A 17,735-nucleotide genomic window follows, 5' to 3' on the forward strand; every position below is an offset into this window, starting at 1 on the left:
GCACCTATTTCTGCCACTCCCCCAGGAGTAGAAGACTTCGTTTCTGTCTCCCTTCCCTACCTGCAATGAGTTGTTGTTAAAGCTCATGAGCAGCCAGCCTCTGTTTTTAGAGTGTATTTCTACAAGTCATAAATAGTTCATTTAAACCAGAAGTCCGTTACAATCGCATATCTGGCCTCAATATTTCCACCAAGATTAAAAATACAACCTAGTCAACTCACCGGTGGAGTGAGTTTTTAACAGAGGCTTTGAGGTAAATGGGTGTTGGTCATTGTTTTCTCCCTTTCTTACAGTTTAAGAACTTTATTCAATAAAGAAGGGAGGGGACACAGTGCCTGCTATCTCCCTCTTCCTACAGTCCTGTCTACAAATAACATTTCCTGTGGACCGCCCCCTTTTTTTTTTGTCATATACCTGCACCCATAGAAGTTCTAACTTCATGTTAACCCACACTCAGCTTTTTACCAGTTTCTTAAAAAAATTTTAGCAGAATCATTTTTATCATTGCTCTGTGGTATCTGCTTCAAATAGGGTAGAATTAGTATCCCATCTCTCTTTGCAGGCACCTGCGTTCCTTGGATTTCTGGTTAATTGCTTGTCCTGTGACCATTGCTCTATAAGTTGTTCAAGAAAATCTGCGAGTTTGTAGAGTGCCTGGTATTTTTGTTTTTTGTAAGGATGGAAGTAATTTTCTTTTTTCTTTTTCTAGCTCTGCCAGTGGCATGTGGAAGCTCGGGCCAGGGTTAGAACCTGGACCACAGTCATGGCCTGAACCACAGTGGTGACAATGCCAGATCCTTAACCTGCTGAGCCACTGGGAGTGATTTCCCTTCCAGCTTTCTTTATCCTAAGCAGAAAAGGGAAAATTATAGTGTATGAAATAATTTTAATGTTGCGGGGTGGAGAACAAATATGGCATGACCAGAAAATGGATGTAAGAAAACCAGGGAGAGCATCTTTAGAAGTTCAGAAGCGATGATTGTTTAGACTAAAAGTAGTGATGGTGGAGGCAGAGATAAATTAACATACTCAGGAGATAGGCAAAAAGTAAAATTAACACATTTGATTACACATTGGATAAGGTGGAGGTGGAAGATAGAGATCATTGTTCAAAATTAATCCTAAATTCCTGTATTTAAAAGAAGATAATGGAAAGACAGGGAACATTAGAAGAAGATGATTTTCAGAGGAAGTTAATAGTCTGATTTTGTAATGTGGAACTTGAGGTGCCTTTGAGGAAGTCAAGTGGAGACCCTGAGTGAGTTCCAGTATGTAACTATGCAGAGTTCAGAAGAGGTGTCTGATACACAGAAATAGAATTGTAAACTATTTTCTTATGAGTTATAATAAAAGTCATAATCCATTAAAGCCATAGACAGAGTATAAGATGAGAGGAAAATAAGGCTTAGGACAGAGAGTTAAAGAACTTCTTTAAGAAACACCTACTTGTTTTCAATACTCCAGTCACCTTAACCCTCTTAGTTTATGGACTGAAGGATGTTCTTTCTTACCTCCAGGCCTTTGCACATGTTTTCTCTGACAGAATTATTGTTCTTAATCTCTTGCAATTCCACTTTCTCATGCCCAATTTTTTTTTTTTGGGGGGGGGTCTTTTTAGGGCCATACTCACAGCATACAGAAGTTCCCAGGCTAGGGATTAAATAGGAGCTACAGCTGCTGACCTACCCCACAGCAACAACAATGCTTTATCTGAGCTGTGCCTGCAATCTACACTGCAGCTCACAGCAACACCAGATCCTTAACCCACCGAGTGAGGCCAGGTATTGAACCTGCATCCTCATGGATACTAGTTGGGTTCCTAACCACTGACCACGATGGGAACTCCCTCAAGCCCAAACATTTTTACAAGCTTCTACAAGGCTTCAGTCATTCATTAAAAATTATCTTCTACATCCCACTCCTGGGTATGTATCCAGACAAAACTATAATTCAAATATAATGCACCACTATGTTCATAGCAGCACTATTCACAATAGCCAAGATATGGAAACAACCTAAATGTCCATCAACAGATGAATGGATAAAGAAGATGTGGTATATATATGCAATGGAATATTACTCAGCCATATAAAAGAATGAAATAATGCTATTTGCAGCAACATACATGCAACTAGAGATTATCATACTGAGTGAAGTAAGTCAGAATGAGAAAGACAAATACCATATGATATCACTTATATCTGGAATCTAAAATATGGCACAAATGAACCCATCTACAAAAGAGAAACAGACTCACAGACACAGAGACAGACTTGCAAAAGGGGAGGGAGTGGGGTAGACTAGGAGTTTGTGGTTAGTAGATGCGAACTGTTGTATTTAGAATGGATAAGCAATGGGGACCTACTGTATAGCACAGGGAACTATACCCAGTCTCTTGGGATAGACCATGATGGGAGATAAAATAAGAAAGGGAATATATATATATATATACATATATGGTTCACTTTGCTGTACAGCAGAAATTGACACAGCACTGTAAATCAACTATACTGTAATAAAAAATAAAATACATTATAGAATCCTAAATAAATAAATTATCTTCTACAAGGATGACCTTCCTCACTTTCTCTAAACCAATTTGTCCTATTCCAGAGTAGTTCAGGTCTCCATCATATGCTTCCACCCTGTACTTCTTTATGACATTTTTTACCTCAATTTCTTAACAGCATCTATCACCTCCCAGACTATAAGCTCCATGACCGAGTGAATTTATATCTCTCCTTCTCATTAATAAATTTGTCATTCCAGACCAGAGTCTGACCCATGATCAGCATTTAATAAACTTGAATAAATGAGCTACTGGGTGACTAGGTTTTATCTGCCTTTTTTTTTTTTTTTCTCTTTTTAGGGCGGTACCCATGGCATATGGAAGTTCACAGGCTAGGGGTCCAATTGGAGCTACAGCTGCTGGCCTACACCACAGCCACAGCAACTTGGGATCTGAGCCATGTCTGTGACCTATATTATAGCTCACAGCAATGCCAGATCCTTAGCCCACTAAGCAAGGCCACAAATCAAATCCATGACCTCATGGGTACTAGTCAGGTTCGTTAACCACCAAGCCACTATGGGAATTCCTGCTTCTTGATCACCTGATGTTGAGTACTGGGTCTCATCTGAAGTTGATATAATAATACTGAATAATTCCTGAACTATTATAGAGAAGGTTGAGATGGCATCTTTTAACATTCACTGAAATGTGAAAGGAAAACGGAAAATTGGGAGGTGGGGAGGACAACATAGATGGTATGCATTATTTTCATCACCTGCTTGAGTGAAAACCAGAATCTGGATAGTGAGGAAGTTAGGTATGAAGCAGAAAATGAAGTCCTCATGACTCATCTCTCACTTTCTCAGTCTTCCTCCCTCTCTCTCTCTTGTTACTTCTCTCTCTTTCCCTCCTTAAGACTTCTTTTCTCAACTCTTTCCTATTGAAAGTGTCTATATTTCTGGAGAAAAAGAAGAGAGAAATCTGGAGGGGCTTGGGTATATTACCTATACTTTTCTCATTAGTTTAAGCTAATTATCTTAATCATAATCAGGGCTTCTGTTTGGAGTCAGGAATTATTAAAGATTCATTCCTGTGAATACTTGCTGTTAGTTCTGTGTCACATTCCATCCTCTTTGCTAATAAGGTAACAGAGAAGAGTGTACAGTACTAAAGTAATAAGGTATAACAAGGTGTGTAATTATTGTACAATAACCTTCTCTCAGGGAGCAAAAAAAAAGATATCGAACAAAGGCCAAGATGCTTGGAAATCCTTGCTGTGCCATTATTATAACCGAGCTGTGCAGCCGCTGTATCACTTTTGTGAAGATTTTTTGAAAAAATTATAATGTAAATTATTAAAAAAAAAGGAAAGAAAAACATTGGGAAGAATTGTAAAGAAAATGCCAATTTATAAAATAAGTTTTACTATTTTTAACTTCATTCCAGTTAATGTTGCCCTAGATGATAATTTCCTTGCCTGTTGGAGACGAGTTTTTTAAAAATGTCTTCCAAAATTAGGTGAACTGTTATAACAGAACCTACTTTTCTTGAGCAAAGAGTTGAAATGATGTTTTATGAAAAGTGCTTATTAAACAAGAGAGAAATACAAAGTTTAAAATTTCAAGCTCTTAGAGACACCAGCATTCAAACTCTTCAGAAGAGAAACTGAACAGTTCATAAGGCTGTCAGTAAAGAACCTCAAATTAAACTAAATATGACTTTACAGCTTAATATCTGTATTTAACTGCATGTAGGTGGTTTAGTAGAGGAGGCAGTCCATTGGTGCTGGAGTATCTTTAAGCTAATATTGTCTTTTTGCTACCCTAAATAACATTTTTTTTTGGCTGCCCCCACAGCATGTGGAAGCTCTTGGGCTAGGGACTGAACCTGTGCCACAGCAGTGACCCAAACTGCAGCAGTGACAATGCCAGATCCTTAACCCACAGTGCTACAAAGGAGCTCCCCTAAAGATTATTATTTCAGCCATGGGTCTTTCATCATTTCCTTTGGATATGAACACTTTAGAGGCATGGGAGGAGTCTTTGCTAAATGACTGGTGAAAATTTCTATAATTTCTAATGCTCTAGTGCTAGGACTTGTCCTATGTATCTTTGCATTCCCTAAATCCCAAGGAAATACTATATAAATTGTAGAAGCTCTAAAAAATACTCATTCAATCAACTAAATATACTGAGAGAATACTAATTGGAGAAGTTAAGGTTTTTTATTTTTAATTATTTTTAAATTTTTTATTTGTATTTTTTTTTTTTTTTAGGGCCACACCCAGGGCATATGGAAGTTCTCAGGCTAGAGGTAAGATCAGAGCTACAGCTGCTGGCCTACATCACAGCTACTGGCAACATGGATCCAAGCCACGTCTGTGACCTACACCGCAGCTCACAGCAATGCTGGACCCTTAATCTATTGAGTGAGGCCAGGGATCAAATCTGCATCCTGGAGTTCCTGTCGTGGCGCAGTGGTTAACGAATCCGACTAGGAACCATGAGGTTGCGGGTTCGGTCCCTGCCCTTGCTCAGTGGGTTAACGATCTGGCCGTTGCCGTGAGCTGTGGTGTAGGTTGCAGACGCAGCTCGGATCCCGCGTTGCTGTGGCTCTGGCGTAGGCCGGTGGCTACAGCTCCGATTCAACCCCTAGCCCGGGAACCTCCATATGCCGCGGGAGCGGCCCAAGAAATAGCAACAACAACAACAACAACAACAACAACAAATCTGCATCCTCATGACTATTCGTTGGGTTCGTTACCTACCACTGAGCCATGATGAGGGCTCCTAGGTTTTTTTTAAAAAAATTGAGGTATAGTTAATGTACAATATTTTATGATTTAGGTGTACAACACCGTGATTCACAATTTTAAAGGTTTTATTCCATTGATAGTTATTATAAAATATTGGCTATATCCCATGTGTTGTACAATATATACTTATAACTTATTTTACACCTTTTAAGGCAAATTTGTACCTTTTAATCTCCTTCCCTTATCTTGCCCCTCCTCCCTTGCCTCTCCCCACTTGGTAACCACGAGTTTGTTCTCTATATGTATGAACGTGTTTTTTTTTTGTTATATTCACTAGTTTATTTTACCCTTTTAGATTCCACATATAAGTGATAACTTAGAGTATTTGTCTTTCTCTGACTAATTTCACTTAGCATAATACCCTTCAAGTCCATCCATGTTGTTGCAAATGGCAAATAATTGTTTGCTATGGCTGGATAGTATTCCATTGTGAGTCTGTGTAGACACACACACACACACACACACACACACACACATACATATCACATCTTTTTAAATCTATTCATCTGTTGCTGGATACTTGGATTCTTTCCATATCTTGGCAATTGTAAACAATGCTGCTATAATTCTTTTGGTGCATGTATCTTTTTGAATTAGTGTTCTTTTTTCTCGGAGAAGTCAGTTTGTTGCTGATTCTTCTAATTTCTTTTTTTAAATGATTTTTATTTTTTTCCATTATAGCTGGTTTACAGTGTTCTGTCAATTTCTACTGTACAGCATAGTGGCCCAGTCTCTCACACACACACACACACACACACACACACACACACACACACACACATATTCTTTCTCTCACATTATGCTCCTTCATGTTCCATCATAAGTGACTAGACATATAGTTCCCTGTGCTATACAGCAGGATTTCATTGCTTATCCACTCCAAATGTAATAGTTTGCATGCCTTTTTTTTTTTTTTGTCTTTTTGCTTTTTCTAGGGCCGCTCCCCAGCATATGGAGGTTTCTAGGTTGGGGGGTCTAATTGGAGCTGTAGCCACTGGCCTATGCCAGAGCCACAGCAATGCGGGATCCCAGCTGCATCTGTGACCTACACCACAGCTGATGGCTTAACGCCAGATCCTTAACCCACTGAGCAAGGGCAGGGATTGAACCCACAACTTCATGGTTCCCAGTCGGATTCGTTAACCACTGCGCCATGATGGGAACTCCTGCATGTCTGTTTTTAGTGTAGTATGTTGTGACAGAAAAAAGCAAGTTTGGAAAGATACCTTTATAAAATTAAGATAAGCCAGATACAATGAGATCAGGTCTTGAATGTTACTGAGAATTTAGGGCTTTGGTAACTTCTATAAAACATGTAGACCACTGTTACCTGTTGAAGAGTTATTTTCATCACAAGTTTGCTGTGAAAATAATGACTGACCTATGCAAGTTTGATCCTTAAATGCAATAAAATTAAGATATATAAGAAAAAATATTAGGGGAGATTACACAGAGATAACATTTTTGAGCACCATGTCATCCTGGATAGTCTATAAGGCTAGAGTTATCTTGGCAATGGCATCTATGAAAAAATTAATAAATCTCATGATTATCAGGTCTTACTTGATTTGAAGCCACTGGTATTATTTACCTTGTAATAAGTATAAAAAGTCCTCTGAAGATGGTTACTAGCAGATATAAAACAAGAATAAAACCAAAACCTTGAATAAGTGGTTAACCCAATGAGTACAAGTCATTTCCTACTTCCTGTATTATGTTAGCTTCCATACTTATGTTTTCAGTCTGATGGACTTGTCATCTTGTAGCTAACTGGTCCTTACAATGCAATTCCATAATGGGATCAGATTGGTTCATGCTACTGGGAAAATAGGCATTCAGCACTAGCTGTTACCAGGTTAGTCATAGATAACGCTGTGGACTAAATGATTGTGTCCTCTCAAAATTTAAGTGGAGGCCTAATCTGAAATTTGGTGATGTTTGGAGGTAGAACTTTTGGGAGGTAATTGGATTTTGAGGGCATGGAAGTGGAGCCCTCATGATGGAATAGGTCTTCATATAAGGGGAGAAAGAGACTAGAGTGCTCTCTCCGCTACGTGAAGATAAACTGAGAAGGAGCTTATCTACAGGCCAGGAAGCCAACTCTCATCAGAACCTGACCATGCTGGCACTCTGCTCTTGAACTTCCAGCCTCCAGAACTGTGAGAAATAAATAATGTTTAAGCCACTCCATCTATGGTATTTTTAGACTAACCCGAGCAAACTAAGATGGTTAAAGAGGTGCATGTTGCTTACTCAGTAATAGTCTATCCCTCTAACTATGCTCCCCTTGTTCATTAACTCATTGATCAAATCCTGAGATAATTAGAGAAGTTGGTCTGTAGAACTAGTACAATCACAGACTATGCTGATTATAGTAATGCCTGATTATTAAGAATCGCTTCTTCAATAGAGGTCTTCTGTTGCATAATCACATGAGATACAACTATTCTCATGCTCTGGTCCTGTTTTTAGAATACCTTCCACATATGGACTGAAGACCCAGCCAGTCTATTACACATTAGCCAGGAATCACCATAGAACCTGACCTTGATTTATCCTTCTTTCCTTTCTAGTGGGAAGATTTTAATGCCATGCTGAATGGGACTATAGACCACAGTAGTCCACTTCAGCTAGTATTAACATATCAAGAAATGCTAATAAATTAAGCTTTTAAGAACCTTTAAGGTTCTTCACTCCCAGCCAACTCATCACAGGAAACTCTCCAAAAAGCCATACCAATAAAAGAAGAGGAAGCAACATAGCACTGGAAAAGCTGAAGGTGTAATTGGCTTATGCAACTACATTTTCCTTCAGGGTCAGCTTATTCCTTTTCCATGGACACTATTTCCACTTGACTGCTGCTGTATGCAATTTCATAGCCAGAAGGAGTAATAATACCCAGTTCATGATGGTAGCTCGTCAATAACTATGAAGGATCTAAGGTTTTTATCTTGCTTGTGGTTGAGAAGTGAGTTTGCCACAGTTTCATATAGATGCTGAAAGATTCCCAGGTCAGGACTTGATCATTTATGGCCCAGCAGGTGGTCTCATAGGGAAGATGTGGAGGTCAACCCCAGAGGTACTTCAGGCACAGTGGATTTGTGTTTCAAGGAGGTAAGCAAACGAATGTCTGGCTTCCAAAAAAGAAGCACAATCCTTGAGGGTACACATGGTGCTCCTCAACGGAAAGTGTTTAAAAACGTTGGGCATTCAGTGAGACTTACATCAGTTGGCTGCACACATTAACAGTGCCTCCTAAATGGTCTCTTGTCTGGCTGGTGGTCCTTATGATTCCTAGTTCAGTTTGAATAGCTGGGCCCAGTACTTGTGGGAGGGATGTTGTCCTCCTGGAGGAAAATGCCAAAGTTGTCAGTGTCCTTCCCTGTCCCATACATCTCAGGGTATAAGGTGGCTCCTCCCTGGGTTCCAGGTTATTGTTCTCCTACTCCCAACACAAACCAGTGTGCTGCATTTGAGAAACAACTTCACCTTTTCCCAGTCATACTTTATATGTACCCAGTCTCTTCATCTGGAAGGTCATGTGCAAGACAATCAAGATCACGTTTATAAAACTTAACCAGAAATTAAGCCTGATTCTTGCAGGTGCCCTTCTGACCAGACTCTCACCTAGAGGATGTATTAGCCAGGCTAGCCTGGAATTATGGTTAGGGAGAAGAACATTTCTAATAATGTTAAAAATGGAGTCCTGAGTTTTTAAAATATATCTGTTTGACTCCTAACCACTTTCATTGTGAAAATCACCCAGAAACATGTGAAAGAGGATTATTCCTTTCTGGGGACTACTGCATTCAATGAGCAAGTTGCATTGCTGAGGTATATGGCCTAGGAGAAGAGGAGCTAGGCACAATAGTTTTTGTAATAAAAGGTGCATTATCATTAGATGGCAAATGGTCTGGAAAGACAAAGATATGACATAGGTTAGTTTCAAGGGCTACTATGGAGTCAGTTGATCAGTAGCCTGAAAATGTGTCAACATTGATGAACATTGATCGTTCCCACTTGACAAACAATGCTTTCTGATTCCTTCCCACTGCTAGTCACTGAGTCCAAATTAAACCACCTAAAAGTGGAATGTCAAGTCAGAGTGTCAAAAGACCTCCACAGGTCAGATACGAAGTTTTGACAAGACCTCAGTAGTAAGCTAGTAGCTGATTTTCTAAAGGTGTGTGCCTGGTAGACACGACAGGCAGGAACACAAATTTAAAACCCCAAGGGCTGCTTCCTGATGGAGGTTACCTAGAGGTTCCAGTTGGCAAAAGCATCAGTCCCAGAGGCTTGTAACATCTCCAAGACCAAATGTGTCCAATAAGGTAATGGACCTCCTATTTAACGATAAGAGGCTAACGGCCCAGCAGTTGTTCTTTGGCTGCTGGATGGACTGAGCGTCTGTGACCCATCCTTATAGTCCCAAGAGTTGCTTGGCAAATGTGTTTTCTCAGGGTTTATCAGTGCTTCCTGTTGGCAGAAATAGGGTAACACCCTCCTTGGGGCTCTTGAGACTGTGACTTCTGACTTGCCAAACAAAGAGGCATCACCTCTATAATGGAAACATTGGCTATCAGAGGGAAGAAGAACACTCATAATCAATCCTGAAGCCCTCGTGGCAAGTGGCAGTGGAGGTTGTCCAACTAGGACTTCTCTCTACATGCAACTTTTCCCAGATTGGGATAATTTCCTTTTACACTTATAGGAGTACAAGCACATACACGTCAATTTATAGAAGCAGCAAAAAAAAAAAACCCAAAAAACAAAAAACAATTTGAACAGACCAGAGAACCCCACTCAATAGGTCTTGTTAACTTTTCTCCACCATTTGATCCCTATTAGTGGGATCCAGGCAACTTTCTCCACTGGGTTTGCATAGGATAGAGACTGGGCTCTCATCTAACAGAGCCAAAGGAGATGGAATCCTTCCCTCTCCATTATTTTCCAGCATATGGAGGAATTAGCTGAGATTGGGTCTAATGTGAGCAAGGGAAGGAACAGGGTTGGATGGAGAGAGGGAGAGCAGGGGTGGAGGGGCTTCCGGAGCAGTAAGCAAGGCACTTCCAGTTTTGAGTGACTGTATCATTGACTTAGCCAAAAGAACTTCTACATTTGTTCCACCAAAGCTCGATATTAATTCCAGAGTTGCTTGACTCTTCTTTTTCCTGCTTGGAGGAAGGTGAACAACAACAAATATACCATTGAGGTAGTTTGTTTCTACCCTGATTCCTGGAGCTCAGACTCACTGAATTGCAAGACAGCACAAGACCCTTATTCTCCCATCTCACCCACTACTTGAGCAAGGGCTTTTGCTACTGGATCCTGGGAAGGCTCCTCAGATATCCTAATCCAGTCCACAAAGAGCTCTAGAAAGCCATGCATGTCTGTTACCATCCCATCCTCATCACCAAAACTGTCAGGAACTTGGAAGGATCAGAGATTTTAGTCTTCTGACAGCTAACAAGTTAGCCTGCTACAGTTTCATAGATGCTGGCAGAACATACACTCTTTCTGGGTTAGAGATCAAGGGCTTTATCACTCAGGGCAGAATGGAAAGACAAAGATTCAGGTTTGCTTCAGTTCCTTTGTCCCCCAAATTGCACAGCATGCATGCCACACACACAATTGGTTTGCATCACAGCTGAGGAATCCTGTACTTAGGAAACCCAAGTCTTTTACTTTTTATTATTTAATTTTTTTTAATAGCCACACTTATGGCATATGAAAGTTCCTAGAGACAGGGGTCAAATCAGAGTTGCAGCTGCTGGCCTATGCCACATCTATGGCAACACCGGATTGGAGCTGCATCTGTGAACTACATGGTAGCTTTCAGCATTGTCGGATCCTTAATCCACTGAGTGAGGCCAGTGATCGAGCCCATATCCTCATGTACACTATGTTGGGTTCTTAACCTGTTGAGCCGTAACAGAAACTCCTAGGAGACCCCAGTCTTTTAAAGGGGCAGTTAGCAAACTTGCCCAACCTTAGCACTGAAGGGGTTCACAATCTCTATTTTCCCAGGCTGTTTTCTATGCAAACATTCACCCAAAGATTATGAAAAAGAATGGATGTATGTATATGAATAACTGAATTGCTTTGTTATGCAGAAGAAATGATCACAACATTGTAAGTCAATTATACTTTGATAAAAGTTTTAAGAAAAGAAAAAAATCCACCAAAAGAGACTCCAGAACCTAGACCAGAAAATACAATGTGCAGAAACATAACACTCTTGGAGAACTGTCTTCAAACACATTTCTCCTGATATGCTGTGGTTAAGGAGTCAGTCTCCATCAGCGTTCCATAGCAAGTCAAACCATTCATTCTTTCAGAAAGGAGAAAAAAATACCTGACAAAGACAAAGTGGCTTTCAAAACCCTAAAGAATTCTGCTGTGATTCTTTTGTATAGACTTTTTACAAACCCCATATAACCTGCCTTAGACCCTGTGGTAAGCAGAATAGTCCCTCCCCAAATAAATGTACATCCTAATAACTAGAACCTGTGAATTGACACCCTTACGTGGCAAAGGGGAAATAAAGTTGCTCATCAAATAAATTCTACACTCATATTTCCTACTTCTTCGATATTCCATGTATCCTGGGTACAGTGGTATAAAAGAGAAAAATATGGGCTGCAGATCAGACAAATGAGGGCCTAGTCCTGATTCTACAGTTTGGATAGTTGCTTTTTTGTTGTTGTTGTTGTTGTTTGTTTGTTTGTTTTCCTTTTCTTTTTTATGGCCACATCATGGCACATCGAAGTTTCTGGGCCAGAGATTGAATCCCAGCTGCAGCTGTGACCTATGCCACACCCACAGCAACACCAGGCTGGGGATCAAAACTATACACCTCTGCAGCAGCCCGAGCCACTGTCGTCAGATTCCTAACACACTGCACCACAGTAGGAACTCCTGAACAGGTTATTTAACCTGAGTCTCAATTCATTCATATATGTATCAAGGATGAGAAGACATATGTTATAGAAATGTGATTTTTTTTTTTCTTTTCTTAGGGCTGCATGTGTAGCATATAGAAGTTCCCAGGCTAGGGGTCAAATTGGAGCTGCAGCTGCCAGCCTACACCACAGCCAGCAACTCGGGATCCAAGCTGCACCTCTGACCTACACTACAGCTCACAATGCTGGATACTTAACCCACCGAGCAGGGCCAGGGATCAAACCTGAATCCTCATGGATATTAGTTGGGTTGGTTACCACTGAGCCACAATGGGAACTCCAGAAATGTGATATTTAAAGGTGGTAATAGTACCAGAGATGCTCAAGAGATGTTAATTTCCAACTTTTTACCCTTATGTTTATGGAGGACTAGATAATAGATGTAACATCTTCATTCAATTTAGTATTGGTGTTAGTTTGCTAGATTCAGTGTACTCAAGTTCCACAAACTGAGGGCATAAACAACAGAAATATACTGTCGCATGGTTCTAGAGGCTAGAAGTCCAACATCAAGATGTCAGCAGAGGAATTCCTGTTGTGGTGCAGTGGAAACAAATCTGACTAGGAACCATGAGGTTGAAGGTTCGATCCAGGGCCTCACTCAGTGGGTTAAGGATATGGCAATGCTGTGAGCTGTGGTGTAGGTCACAGATGCAGCTCAGATCTAGCATTGCTGTGGCTCTGGCATAGGCTGGCAGCTGTAGCTTCAATTAGACCCCCAGCCTGGGAACCTCCATATGCTGCAGGTGCCACCCTAAAAAGCAAAAAAAAAAAAAAAAAAAAAAAAAAAATGTCAGCAGAGTTGATTCCTTCTGAAGACTGTCTGGAGAATATCTTCCATGCCTCTTGCATAGCTTCCAGTGGTTTTCTGGAAATGTTTGACATTCCTTACGTTGTAAAAGCATCACTCCAATATCTGGCTTCATCTTCACATGAAGTCCTGCATATGTGTATCCAAATTTCCCTTATTTATAAGGATGTAAGTCATATCAGATTAGGGGCCCACCCTACTCCAGTATGACTTCATCTTAGCTAATTACATTTGCAATGATCCTGTTTCCAAATAAGGTCACACTTTGAGATACTAAGAGTTAGAACTCCAATGTGTAAATTTTAAGGAGACACCATTCAATCTCTAACAGTATCCTCAGCTCTTTTCGCTAAAAATAGCCTTTTTTAAAACTGGGAATTAAATGCTATTAATTGTCAATCCAATATCATTTTCTTCCACTAAAGAGTGCAGGTCTGTAAGATTGTCAGGTAATAAGGTCTAATATAATAATCTGCGTGAAAGGTTTAATGAAAGCAATTACTGAAACATTTCTTTAGTTAAACATCATCTAATTGTCTTCCCACAACAGGACAGTATAACCAGAGAAGTTCAAACCATTATCAGTGACAGAACACAAGGAGCTTTGATACTTATTATTATCAGACTAAATCAAACAATATGGTTGGATTTTCATATCATAATACCATGGTTTTTCATGGGCTCTGATTAATAGTGACAAATAGTACATGCATTATGTACTGAGTACCACTTTTAAGTGGCTTTGTAAGGAGCCTTGCTTTAAGATTACTACTGCAGGGAGTTCAGCCTTGTGTTTCAAGTGAGCTGTAGCAGTAACAATGTTCTCGGGCTCTCTGTGGAAGATGTAGGATCCATTTAATTCTGCTCTTTCTCTTTCACTTTTTGTTGGCCCGGGTCATTTGCTTAAAAAAAATCCATTGAGAAAGTACTATTTGTAAAATACAACAGTATTCTAGTTGTTGGAAATAAAAGCCCTGCTACTTAAAAAAAAAGGATATAAATGAATTTATTTGCAGAACAGACTGTGGAAACAAACTCATGATTACCAAAAGGGGCAGGTGGGGTGGGGGGAGGGATGGATTGGGGGTTTCGGATTGGCACATACATATTGAGGTGTATGGAATGACTGGCCAAAGGGGGCCTGCTGTGTAGCACAGTGAACTCCACCCAATATTCTCTGATAATCTATGTGGGAAAAGAATCTGAAAGAGAATGGATGTGTGCATACATATAATTGAATCACTTTGTCATACAGCAGAAATTATCACAACAGAGTAAATCAATTATACTTCAATAAAACGTTTAAAAATGACCACAAAGGCCTCATAGTTTAGCAAGAGGAAACAGTCATAAGTTAATAGACATAATGTGGTATTTCCTCTTCTAATCAAGATGAAGACATAGGAATTTAGGCTCCTGCTGAAATGACTTAAAAAGGACAAAATCTATAACTTAATGATTTTTAAGACATTGGACATCAGGTAACAAAGGACAGTGATTTCTGAGAGATGAGAAATAAACTAGGTGAGCCTTAAGATGGCCTAGCTGACTGTCTGAAGAGCTTCTAGGCCATCGTGCCAGGAGGAGGAACCCAGTCTGAGTTCGGTGGATTCTTTGAGGTGAGGAGTTGGAGCTGAGAGTGGAACACCAAGCAGCTGGAATCCTTGTGGTAGATGGTGGACCGCAGGAAAGATGGGAGCTGCACCCTGCACGGAGGGAGACCCCTGGGGGCCCAAGGCGGTGCCCCTCCCATCTTCAAGTGAACACTGAGAGCACTGCTGCCCAGGGAACTATCCAAGGCCAAGGGAAGAATCATCTGAGTGAAATGAAGAAATAATACTTGAAATATGTATATTTATGACTGAGTCATTTTGCTGTGCAACAGAAATTGGCACAATATTGTAAATCCACTGTATTTTCATTTACAAAAGGGGAAAAAGAAAGAATACTTGGAGTTTTGTTTTCCCAGCAGCCAGAGTGGAAAACCTCATAATCCACAGAGCATCAAAATTAGCCAAAATTAGCCCTGGACGAAAGGCTGCTCTCTTCCAGTTTAACAAAGCTTAAAATCAAGACCCCAAAGGATCAAGCTCTTTTCAAGTAACTTAAATGTGTCTCAAACAAAGCAATTCAAAAATATCCATACCTGACAAGGTTAAATGTACAATGTCTGGTTTCCAATCAAATATTATCAGGCATACAAAGAAGCTGGAGATTATGATCCCTATGGGAAAAATAATGTGAATTGTAATATTGGGAGTATTCATAAGAAATTAGGAGAGAACCGATGAAAGGACAGTGAACCCTGCTAGGTCAGTATGCCTGAGGCAGGGATTCAAAGAAGGCTTCCCGGTAGAGGAGAGAGCTGATGCGGAAATTAAAGAATGAGTAGGTGCTATTCAGTTGAAGATAAAAGGCGTTCGTGACAGAGATCGCAGGATGTGTCACAGCACAGAGGTATGGAATTATAGATGCTCTATGACTAAACAACATATACGTGGTTCAGTGTGGCTGAAAGGAGGGAGGGGGAAGAAAAGACCCAGGAGAGCTGTATGTGAGTCAGGACTTGGAGTGTGTCCTGTTTGGCAAATGTTTTCTGTCAAGGTCCAGAAAGTAAATATTTTAGCTTGACAGACTGCATACAGCCTGTTTGTTTGTTTGTTTGTTTTTAGTACCCTTTGAACCACAGATTGCAGACCCTGCCTAGGGGACGGGGCATAACTGAAAGCTTTTCAAAAAGGAAAGACCTATTAGGTTTGCATTTTAGGAGGCTCCTATTGCCAACTGTGTGAAGGATGCTTTGAGGGGATCAGGATGGCAGGGAGGCTATTTAGAGAACTACTGTTTTAGGCCAATTGAGGGGGGGGGGGCTGGCTTTATGAATCTGAAACACTGAAGAGAAGTGTTTATTATAGCATTGTGTCAGAGACTTGGGAATTATCAGCATATATCTCAATTTAAACCTGGAGCTTGGATAAGCTCACCCAAGGAAAACAGACTGAGGTAGAGGAGTTTTGATTGAAATACTAGTATGTACCAAACACATGTACTTGTCGGGTACTCATCCTTCATATAACCCTGTATAGACAGATTGCATTCTCTTTTACAGATGGTGACCCTAAAGCTCTAAGAGGTGAAGCAGCTTTCCCAGAGCCACCAATGAGACAGACAGACTTGGAATGCAAAATCAGTTCCTCCCAAGCTCTTACTCTATTCTCCATGGAAACTACTCTCCGCCCTCCTTGAAGCACAGAGCTAGTGGCCTTCAGCCACCCCAGTGGCTTCTGTCTATGGCCCTCTCCTCGCAGCATGGGACCCACAGCACTTTGCCTTCAGTTACTTGCCAGGGGTCCAGAGACAAGAAACCTGGCCGAGTGGCTCACAAAGGAAAGAGACCTTGTGTTTCTGCCCAATGCCTACTAACCATTTCCAAAGAGTACATTGTCCTCTTGGCCACCTATTTTGCCTCCAAGTCCTTGAATTTCAACCAACCCCACTGCCCTGCCACTAATCCTTCCAAATTTAAAAATTCATATAGTTCATACACACAAAACTCGCAAGATCCTTGAGACACTCTACTGTAGTGAGGAATTTCTAAAAGTCAGTCCTAGCACTGCAACTGTTCGCAAAGAGAAACTGGCCAATATTCATAATTCTACAAACATATGGTAAGGCAGAGCATATTTTAAATATCAAGAACATTTACTTGAGACCTTCCCAAATGGTTTCGAAATTTTATTTGGGGTTTGGACACATGTCAAAACATGTATTTACCTGAGAGATTATGGCCTGCTTAAAGCTTTGAGGTGCACATCTTTTTTAATGAATATACAAATTAATTAAATTTGTTAAATTCTGCAGCCAGTTTTACACCAAAACTGGGACCAGCTTTGATAGATAGGCAGCACTTCACTGAAGTAACTCTAACATACTTCTCTTAACACGAGTTTCCCCTTTTTATTTGTTCAGCACGAAAAACAAACACTGAACATATGGAAGGATAACAGGGAGTGCTGAAAACTTTGAAAAATATTTTATGTAGGTTTAATTTTGGTTACACAGGACTTAATGTTTTGAAGGATTTAGTGCAAGTTTTTCTCCAATCCTAGGGAATTTGCCGATATGAGAAAAATAGAATTGTGTATGTCCTTGAACAAACACAAGCGTTGGGAGGAAGGCAGTACTGGGGGTTATAGATCCATTTTACTAATAGGAAGTGGAAGGTCATAGAGGAGGGCTATTTCACAGATTTATAGCAACTCTGTAAGAAAACGTGACCCCTGATTTTTAATTTTCCTAACATTTTACCCTGCAGATCTGTTCTTCTAAAACTAGAAGTTGAAAAGAAGTACTAAAGAGAAAAGCTTTTCGAATTTATTAAGATTGAATCTATCAGAAATCTTGAGTATCATGAATCACCAAACAATGAAATTATATAAAAGTGATAGGAAGAGGATATCAGTTTAACCACAAAACCTTTGCAATGCCATGGATTGCTTTAAAATACATAGTTCTGATTTTCTGAATTCCTAGCTTCCCTCCATCCCATTTCCTCCCTTTGGTCCTATCTGATTGTTTTCACATCATCCCTTTGTTTCCACCAAGTTATCCTCCCCTGACCAAAGTATCTAAAAT

This window comes from Sus scrofa, chromosome 5 (genome assembly GCF_000003025.6).
Source record: "Sus scrofa isolate TJ Tabasco breed Duroc chromosome 5, Sscrofa11.1, whole genome shotgun sequence".
In the NCBI taxonomy this organism is placed as follows: Eukaryota; Metazoa; Chordata; class Mammalia; order Artiodactyla; family Suidae; genus Sus; species Sus scrofa.